The sequence below is a fragment of the Pelobates fuscus genome, chromosome 8 (assembly GCF_036172605.1).
Source record: "Pelobates fuscus isolate aPelFus1 chromosome 8, aPelFus1.pri, whole genome shotgun sequence".
Classification (NCBI taxonomy): domain Eukaryota; kingdom Metazoa; phylum Chordata; class Amphibia; order Anura; family Pelobatidae; genus Pelobates; species Pelobates fuscus.
Genome location: NC_086324.1, coordinates 52,632,134 through 52,643,305, shown reverse-complemented (window position 1 = coordinate 52,643,305; position 11,172 = coordinate 52,632,134).

Here is an 11,172-nt window from a genome sequence, read left to right as displayed (position 1 = left end):
ACCTGATTTTCAATGGGGGTTTTGATTACAACTTTATGTACTCTGTTGTGCCAATGAGAGATCAGTGTAAGCTGAAGTGATGGCATGACTCTGCCCAAGCCATTCACTGTCCACTTATTATCTGCTCCCTTCCACTTAGCATGCCAAAGGAGGCTGCTTGTACAGTTGTGTGTGGGAGGGAGGCTATTGTGTGTGTGTGAATGGATGGGGCTGTTTATGAGTAGTATATGTTTGCAGAACAAATGGGATATGGGGGAACACCTGGAGCATGCATTTGTATGTAGTGATGCAGCCGTAAAGACCAAAATAGATACACAATACATATTAAGGAGCAAAATTGAATCAAGAAGGAGAATAAATGGAGTTGGACTGGCCAGCCCCACAAACTCCGGGTAGGTTACGAGAGGTATAAGGGGCTTAACCCCAAATAAAGTCAACAGCAAAAAAGGATGAGAACGAAAATGGAGAAACAATCCCATACAGTGGGTGTAGTCCAATCTCGTTCTCAGATATATACCTCTAAATGTAAAAGTCACATAGAAAAAGCTATTCAGGTATTCATATCCTGGAGACACTCTTTACCCTATGAACAGCAATATTTTGATGACACTCTACTTACCCACCATTCAGGTCTAATCACCTATTGGTAACTTGTTTACCAATTTTTATCATATTTATTTTTTCTAAATAAAGGTTAATGAACCCCCCCCCCCCCTTTCCATATTAAGGAACAGTTCAAAAAAATACAGTTTTAAATTTTACGACTGCTTAAAATTACCCATCTTAGCAAACAAATATGGGAATTCAGTTACACTGTATGGCCATATTGTGTTAATCCCACTACTACGTCACAGTACCCCACTATCAGTGGCTCCTACACTAATTGTAACATGAGAGATCCTTATTTACTGCTTACACTGCTTCTAGAGAATGTCCTCAGTTTATGCTTTCCTATGGCCACCTCCAAAAGGGGCACTTAGAGTGGATGGGTGGGGTGCTCTACCTAATAGTAATATTCCCTGGATACCAAATATACATGGAAAAAAGCAGAATTGGGGTTACAACCAGGACTGGCTGTTGGGGGTCCATTGCTCCTTCCTATCTGTGCAGTCCGCCCCGGGTGCCACTTACTAGGGGGGTGCCCGGGGCAGACTGCAATGCCCCTCCTGCCGCGATCGCCGAGACCGGCGGTCTGCAGCTCCGCAATGTGCAGAGCTGCAGACCATGGATCTCGCGTGCACTGCCCAATCAGAGCGTTGCCGCAGGTTACCACAGCAATGCTCTGATTGGGTCTTGCGAGATCCATGGTCTGCAGCTCTCCCCCTCTCCTCATCACCCCCCTCCCTCTCACAATCACCCCCCCTCTCCTCATCACCCCCTCCCTCTCACAATCACCCCCCTCTCCTCATCACCCCCCTCCCTCTCACAATCACCCCATCTCCTCATCACCCCCCTCCCTCTCTCAATCACCCCCCCTCTCCTCATCTCGACTTTTTAAAAATGTATTATCCGTGCCACATTTTTTATAAAGGTTAGTACCAATCACAACATGTTTCATTTAACATATTGATATATATCACAGTAATTATGTATTTTATTGTCTCTCATGTAATTTACAAACTTAAAAATGGGAGGTGAAAGGGCCTCATAAGTGGAATAGCCTAGGGCCTCTTTTCATCTAAATCCGGCCCTGATGGTATCCTTCTACCTTCACTTCGTTATAAGCAGGCATGTCAGCTTACAAGGTGTCGATGAACACAGACTGCAGTCCTCACAGATGGTACAAGGTAAGCTGCAGCAAGTATTAATAAATAGCTCACTCATCAAATGGACTGCTCACTCATTACCTGTCTGACCTCTAAGAACTTAGCCGAGAATTGTGTTGCCTATTACTTGGCTTACAATATCATTTATTTATTTAACGTACCCACTGTATGTTTTTTTCATGTTGACACTTCCCACGTCTATTCCCTATGTTCCCACTGCGGCCCCTGTATTTGCTAGTTTTAGTCCTGGCGGTTACATGTACAGACCATTTCAGCCCTGGTTTCAACTGCTGAGACTCAGGAAAGTGTGGCTCAGTCATTTGAGACTGTGAGGGACCACAGTGGGCTATAAAAAAAGTAAGGGGAATTGTGTACATGAGTGTCCAGTTAGGACCTGTTTGGTTAGGGGACGGGGTGAGGCTGGGAGACATGTGGTCAGAATGAGTGTGTGTATGTCTGGTTTGAGTGATGTTTTATATTAAGTACCCACGTAAAGTATATGGAAACATTTATTCTCGATGAATACCAGCCCAGTGGTCATAAAGTGTTAATGTCTAGATTAAATTTACATTGCTGGTACTTGCAGATATTTAGGGAAAATCACAGCAGACGTTTCGATATTAGGGGAAAGTATAAATCATAAATTTCAATGCTATACTAAACCTAATTTTTTTCAAGGTGATCTAAGAATTGTGAGATATGACATAAGTGGTCCAACCTTCTGGGGGATGTTTGTGGTTTTTCCTGTATAACTGTCTGCCCATTATCAGAATTTCTGTTTACAATTCTCCTCTCTGATCAAGGGTTTTGCTTTTTGTATAAGATCAATAAACAGTATTTTTTGGGGGGTTTTTTTTCGGACTCTGTGGACTTGAAAATTGTGTTGCTGTCCAGAGGAACTAGTCAACAGGGCAAAAGAAAGTCTGTGTGAAGTCCGGATTGAAATAATATCGGAATCTGCAAATTGTTTGACAAAATGAGAAGGAGATGAAGAGTCTTATTCAGTAAACTGTAAATTGGAAACGTATTCAAAGAATAATTTCAAATCTGGAATGCGAGGATACATATAGAAGTTTGGCACATATAGAATTTTTTTAATCACTTGTACAATGAAAAAATAAATAAATAAAATAAATTAAAAATTTAACCTAAACCTAAAAAGTGTTTCTGATATTTAGACTAGGATGATTTGCTCTTATTTTGATTTAAATATTCAGTTAGCTCCCCAGGTTTAGGAAAGCTCAGTGATACCCCCTAGTGGTAGCAATGTGTAGTTTATCATCGCTTCTCACCTTCATTTACTACAAGCTTTCCAATTTTGTCCTACAATTTGCAATAAACAGGCTTGCTATTATTGTATACATTTGTGGGTATGTATCATCCATTTTCTAATGAAGATGTGCATGTGTGAGACAAGGGACCATGCATTTGGTCCATGATTTCTAGTTAAAAATCTGACTAAGCTGCTGGGATATAGATTGAGGAATTCATTGTAGTTATATGCACAAAATGCTATTTCATGAGCAATGCAATGAGGGAGGATATATTCTCCTCTAAGCCCAAACTGTGATATGTAAGTACATGGACAAAAAAATTAATATATCGAGTTAAACGATAGATGGGTAAATATAACAAACCAGCCATTCTGAATAGTTTATGTGTTGTTAGTGTATTTGGACATTTTCCTGAAATCCTATGACTGTGTGTGGGTGTATATGTGTGTGTGTGTATATGGAAAATAATTGAAATAACACAGAACGTATATACACACACACACACACACACACACACACTCACAGCATGAATATATTTATTTGACATGTCTAATACAAAACAAAATACTAATATTCACAGCTTTCCCAGACAGTGAATCTGTAGCAATCACCTTGTTGCATTCTGTGTCTGTATTAAAATCGGTGCTTTTGTATCCAAATCCTATACAATGTATAGAGTTTGGAGTATTCGCAAAGCACCAGTTTTAATATAACTCTGGAACGCATATATTTGGCAGTATGCATGTTCCCAAATGAACTAATATTATGCACTATTTGTCCTCAGGGAGAGCTATCTACCAGTGGGCAAATCGTTAAACATCCCTTTAACAATGCAAGGGTTACTTATGTGGATGCACTTGCTAGATATCCACGACATCAAAAAATAAATAAAAATTAAATGTCTATGTGGGTCAATAAGACTTCTATATTGTACTATACTGTAAGGGAAGTTTAAAACCTCCCTATGCCCTCCACTTCCATGTGGCAGGTGGGGGCATGAATACTAAATAGGGACCAGGTCTGTGAAATAACATGGTGTAGACATGGTTCCCCACTCCTCGTGCCCCCATCCATAAGAATCCGGTGGGGTCTTTGATATAAGTAATGGGAGATGGAAAGATCTTTATCCAACCACTACCAATGGTCAGCGGGTGGGTTCTGTTATAATACTGGGGGGAGTGTCCCCCCTGCCACCACCACCAGTGATCTCTCCACAGCCCGTTTCGTATTCAAAAATCCCCCCACCTGATGGGACACGGGGTGGACTATGTCTCCGCCATCTGTTTTCACAGGCCTCATCCCTAATGGCTGCCCAGTCTCTAGTTAAAACTCTTTAACAAAAGTGCTACATGGAAGGTTAGGGCATAGGGTGGTTAATACACTCTATAGTTTTATGGGGGTCTTAATTAATCTGTGCACCGTCAAAAATAATCTGTGCACCATCATAATTAATCTGTGCACCGTCAAGTGTTTTTAAATTATGTAGCATTTGGTCCAGATTTCAGCAGTCTGCCGGTGTTCAGTCCAGCTGAAATCCAGATCAAATTCAGGCTCATTCGGGGGTTAAATCCAGACATTGATAAATGACGTGAAAAAAGTCCAGGTGTTTCAGTTCTAATGACCCTGCACACAGCCGGCTGCGGTGGCCCTATTTGGTACCTGGCCATTCAGACCTGAATAACCCACGTAATTGTATATATTTTAAAATACACTAAAAGGACCATTTTTGGGCCATTTGGTTCATCCATCAAGTTAGAAGTTACCAATATATGGTAAAAGAGGAGGATCAGTAAAAAAATATATATATATTTACAGGTCAGACATTTATTAAATATATAATATACAAATTAAATTGTTTTTTTCTGCTCCTAAATTTCCCCTCTATTGGTCACTTGATCTGTAAATGAAATCAATATTTAGTGCAGGGGTCCTCAAACTCCGGTCCCCCAGATGTTGCTAAACTACAACTCCCATGATTCTCTATGTAATTCAAAGAATCATGGGAGTTGTAGTTCAGCAACATCTGGGGGGCCGGAGTTTGAGGACACCTGATTTAGTGGCTGTCCTCTAACCATCAATCATGTTTTTTCCATCAATGTTTTGTGGTGTCTTGGATGGAACAAGTTAAACTGTTTCGTTCATTGTTCATTTCATTTGGAATTTTTTATTTTTTTTGCTAATTACAGTATGTTTTTTTTTATTTGTTTATGTAATCCAAAGATAAGCGTAGAGGGGCGGGGCCGGGCCGCCGGGCCGCATGGCAGCAGACCGACATAGCTCCAAGCTCGAGCCCCAAAAACCGGCACTAAAACTGCATATACATAGCTCCAAAGCCGGAGATATTTACAGATTGAGACAGCATCGCCCCAGCTTCATTTCAATACCGTATAAGAGTCCAACAATGCACCGGGAGCACCGAAACCGACATACCCGGCCTACCTGTCTTCATAAACCAGCTGCATGTAAGCAAGATGCGGCGGTAGACAAATAATACGAAATCACGAGAGCTTACCCTCACGTAGAACAGAGCCGGCCCGGGGCACAGCCCCGCTTTCCCCCCCTGGCCGGTGGGGGTTATCCTGGCCACATGGCGACTGCACACGCCGGGGCGGAAGCCTCCGACCCCGGCCCATGCCGATCCCCTGAACTGACAGAGGCTGCTAAGATGAGACCCGCCAGAGGAGGGGAGCGGAGGGCGGATAGCCCGTGCATAAAAGGCACCAGCGCCACGTATGTAGACCCGGGGTGGCCGAGACAGTGGACGGACCACCCGGGCGGCCCATGAGCCAACAACATGGCAGCCTGACCTCTGGATGAGGTGGGCATCCGGAGGAACTTGTCCCCACCGCTGAGAGCCCGGCGGGACTGGACGCCGCACGGCTCCGGCGGACCTGTGGCTGAGAGGCAATGCATCTCCTGTCCCGTAGAAGCAGCCGGCGCTGGGAGAGACAGGCAAGGCAACCCATGTACTTACCGGGGTACCGAAGGTTTGGGGGAGGTGCAGGGGGCACTGAGAATGCGGATTCTTGGAGGGGGCACCGCAGGAGCACATGTCGCCCCCAACTGCCCACCGGACCGAGGTGCTTGCGGGAGGCAGCCTGGACTGAACTGGGGGGATGGGCGGAGACCGGGCACCCGGGGAAAGCAGGCGACGCTGGCTGCCACATGAACTATGGGGGCGACCCAGACACTCCACATGATCCACAAGCCAACAGGGGCCAAACCCGCACTGCTCTCATTCAGCCAGTCAGATTCTATAACTTTTTGTTCTGCATATAAGGTTCGAATGGAATAACCAACGCCTGGACTTGCAACAAGAACCCTTACAATGAGCTTCATATATGGACGCTCTACTGCAGCAGTCTTAAGGGGGCCACTGAGTGGAAGCACCCAGAAACTTCTGCGAACATTCAAATTGGCCCATAGGTGATACTTGTTTTGCTACACAGTTTTGCAGATCATAACTAAGACAGCAAGCTAGCAGTCCATTCAGAATGCCTCAGCAGTACATAATGAGGGAAACCGACATGGACAGCACAGGCAGGCCCTGAGGATATCAAGCACTGAACGGAATCTCCACACTGCCTTCGCGCCAGCTGGAGCAGTGAGTACCCCGATCTCCAGGTATGGGGGTCCCTGGAGTCCAATGTCCCCGCTGCCGTGAGCCCTGTGAGGCAGGAGTGTGCGGACCCACAGGCGGATAAGTGGCCGAGGGGACTGTGTACCAGCATCAAGAGTGAGGCCGGCAGTGGGTGAGACATGGAGGTGCTCGCCTTCTGGGGCACAATGCAACGCTGGGGAGGTGCAGGGGGCAGGAGGGCCACGGACTTTGTGGTGGGGTCTGGTGGACAATCTCTGCCCCTGAGTGCCCACGGCGCCACGGAGGACCCAGGCCTGTGGGCACGGACCGGTGTGGGGTGAACGGGCTGAGGCATGGAGAGCTGAGGGCTACACCGCAACAGCGAGATGCAAAGCATTACGGATTGCAACGCCCCAGAACACGCAGCAATGTGTCAATCTATATCTGCTGATTGATTATTATTTTTAGCATTTAATTTCTAAAATGAACGTTACTTTTGCATGTTGGAGACATAACATACTAGGCGCAACCACTGCATTCTATGTACTATGTCCGATTATATATTTCAGAAGCTAACACCGCACCGTTAACTACAGCCTAGGTCAGACCGCACTATATAGTATGATCATTTCATTTATAATTCATAATTATTATAAACCCACGCCATAATTTATGAGACGCTGATGCGTGACAAATGGCTCTGACTCATCAGTCATATGTTGCATGTCAGAAGCTGTATTAGCTATGATCACGCAGTTTATGCTGCAACGTTTTTAGACTGGTTGGCAGATACACTAAAGCACTGGCGATTAAGCACGTAATGGGGTCAGCCATTAACTTAAAAAAAATGTATATCCTTCCTATATCAATTAGCATAACACCGTAACGATCTTGCAACAGTCCAAACTGTTTAACACTGCGGGTAGCAATACACAGTCAGATCACCTGCTATATCTCGAAAACCCGCTTACTTTAACACACGCCAAAATGTCACTTTAATATTTAAAAGCAAAAGATTAACTTTTTCTCGCTGACATACGTTGCTTGATTACTACATAAACTAGCTACCACAAAGCACCTACACAAACCAGCTAACGTTCGGCGACCATACAAACCAGATAACAAAAAAAATATCTACACAAACCAGTTAACACAAGGCAACTACACAAAACAACTAACACAAAACAACTACGCAAACCAATTAAAACAGGACAACCACACAGACCCATATCACACCAGGTTATACCCGCCTAGTCAATGTATCTTGAAGTACGCACCTGCTTAATTAAACTAACTACACATGTTCAATTTACCTGTTTCAATGTTAACGCCTCTGCGTAGGCGACCATATGCTTTTACAATACCATGTTTGAATTCCACAAATACAATGTGATGACAATAAAAAAAGATTTAAAACAAAGATAAGCGTATGTGTTATGACTTTTAATTTTGTTAGCACATTTTTTCACTTCAATTCTCTAAAACCTAAAGCCACTGTTAACGCCACGGCATACCACATGGTTGTTGTGCAGGTGTGAAGATCTCAGCATCAAGATGTATATTTTTGATAGAGATTAGAAGAGCGAGAATCTGATAAGGTGATTGTTTTGAAGTTGCCTACAGTAGTTTCCATACTGTATCTGTTGGCACAGATTGCAAAATGACTGGCAGTTAGATCTATATTTAAAATGCTTGCTTGTGTTATACGCACACATGCAGCAAACTAAATTTGTTTTACCGTGTTTTTCCTGTGAAGATCACTTTCATTGATACTCACGTTCAAGGGCTAGCGCTACTGCTGACTAAAATCCTATCAGTCTCAGCCTGCCAAAGTGGTAAATGAGGTTCTGCTGCAGTGGTTCTGGTTCAAGGAATATCCTGTAGCATGTGTGTGGCACAGTGCCTGTTTTTGCTGGTTAAGTGTTGTGTGGCTAAATTTTGTGTGAAGAGGAGGTTGAGTGTTCTGGTTGTGAATGGGAGTATAAGTGTTGTGTGTGTGAGCAGGGTTGTGCTGTATGATGTCTATGGCTGAGTGTTGCGTGTTTGTGTTGGGGGGAGGTTGAGTGTGTGTGGAAGCCTCCCCATAAATCCTCCCCCTTTTAAAAATGTCCTCCCTCCATCATACCTTTTGGCACAAGGGGATATATGTTGTGGTGGTCCAGTGGAGGGCATGTTGGGGAGCAGGATCCCTGATGGCCATGTACAGGAGTGTTGTGGCTGCACTTCTATCTGGTGTTTAAAGCACTTTAACAGCACCCTCATGGTTCTGTGCTCTATCAATGACTGAGTGCTGGCAGCTGCAGTCTTAGTCTTTGAGGAGGACAGGGACCATGAGGAGATCTTAAAGAAATGTACATCTGATAGAGGTGGAGACCATAGAAACACAGAATGTGACGGCAGATAAGAACCATTCCGCTGATCTAGTCTGCCCAATTTTCTAAATACTTTCATTAGTCCCTGTTCTTATCTTTTAGCTCGGATAGCCTTATGCCTATCCCACACATGCTTAAACTCCCTCATTATGTTACCTTTACCACTTCAGCTTGAAGGCTATTCCATGCATTCACTAGCCTCTCAGTAAAGTAAATACTTCCTGATATTATTTTTAAACCTTTGCCCCTCTAATTTAAGACTGTCCTCTTGTTGTGGTTGTTTTTCTTCTTTTAAATATACTCTCCTCCTTTACTGTGTTGATTCCCTTTATGTATTTCAATGTTTCTATCATATCCCCCCTGTCTCGTCTTTCCTCCAAGCTATACGTGTTAAGATCCTTTAACCTTTCCCGGTAAGTTTCATCCATGAACTAGTTTTGTAGCCCTTCTCTGAACTATCTCCAAAGCATGAATGTCCTTGTGGAGATATGGTCTCCAGTACTGCGTACAATACTCCAAGTGAGGTCTCACCAGTGTTCTGTACAATGGCATGAGCACTTCCCTCTTTCTACTGCTAATACCTCTCCCTATACAACCAAGCATTCTGCTAGCATTTCCATCTGCTTTATTACATTGGCTGCCTGCCTTTAAGTCATCTGAAATAATTACACCTAAATCCCTTTCCTCAGATGTTGAGGTTAGGACTGTATCAAATATTCTATACTCTGCCCTTGGGTTTTTATGCCCAAGATGCATTATCTTGCACTTATCCACATTAAATGTCAGCTGCCACAGCTCTGACCAGTTTTCTAGTTTACCTAAATCATTGACATTTGGCCCATCCTTCCTGGAACATCAACCCTGTTACATATCTTAGTATCATCAGCAAAAAGACACACCTTACCATCAGGACCTTCTGCAATATCACTAATAAAAATATTAAAGAGAATGAGTCCAAGTACAGATCCCTGAGGTACCCCATGTAATGAGTCTTACCGGATCGGGAGTCCAGCTCGCAGAGTTATACGCTCACCCTTGCAAAGTAGACACAGACCAGGGTGACCAGGTAAGACGCCACCTAGCCTGTGAGTCTGTGCACGGGGGCTTTCCTGGAAAAGTGCTCCAAGTCGCTGTACAGTAGGGATTAGCAGAATCGTAGTCAAGGGAAACCAAAATCAGTGTGTACAGTTCAAAGAAAGGAGGTCCTGTAGGTAAGGGAGGTTAAGGGGAGTGACCATATATATAAAGGGAGCCATTTTCTGTTACCCTCAGCTTAACTATCTTAATGGGGCCCAGGGTGCGCTGGGTGGGGTGCGTGGGTGGTGCTTACAAGGCAGGCTGCGGAGGGTTCTGTCCCCAGCCTCCAGTGCCTCAGAGAGCCCCTCAGGGGTCTCCTCTGGGCCTGCTGGCACTCTCTTGGAGTGGGTTTGTGCAGATGGAGTTGGGTTTGCCCTTGATACTACACTACTTGGATGACTTTCTGTGTGTGGGATCGGCTGGCTGGCCTGTCTGCTCGTGGCTGCTGAGATCCCTGGAATCAGTGTCGTGGTCCTTTGGGGTTCAGCTGGTGCTGGATAAGACAGTGGGTCCGGCCACCTGACAGCGGGGCTGACAAGGAACTTGGCGTTCTTGGAGCTGTTTATGATTGTGGTGGCAGTGAAACTATGGGGCGATCTGCTTCAGGATCGGTGGGTCGCGTTTGACTGTCTTGGTGATTCATCTTGGGGGTAATGACTTGGGAAGGATCCTGGTTGGGGGTTTGGGGGACATGATGTGCAGGGACCTGGCGCAACTCATGATTTTGCTCCCGATCGTCTACTTGAAATGGTCAGAGGTTGTTTCACAAACTACTGGAGGTGCGCTAGGGACCAGCGGGCAATGAAGTGCACTAGGGTGAAGTTAAATAAAAGGATATCAAAGTTTGTGGTATTGGTATTGGGGGATGTACAGTGCGGCACCGCATTTTTTAACAAAATGCCATGTATTTTCGTAGTGATAGTGTTCACCTCACGGACGTGGGGCTGAATCTTTTCAATCTGGCGCTGCAAGATGCTTTGGAGGAGGCCATGGCGGTGTTGGTGGGACAGCCACTCTGATTTTATGGGTAAAACAGCAGGGGCTTGTGCCGGATGAAGGTCCTTGCCAGTCAGGGTTGGACCAGCGGTCAAGTGGAAATGGGA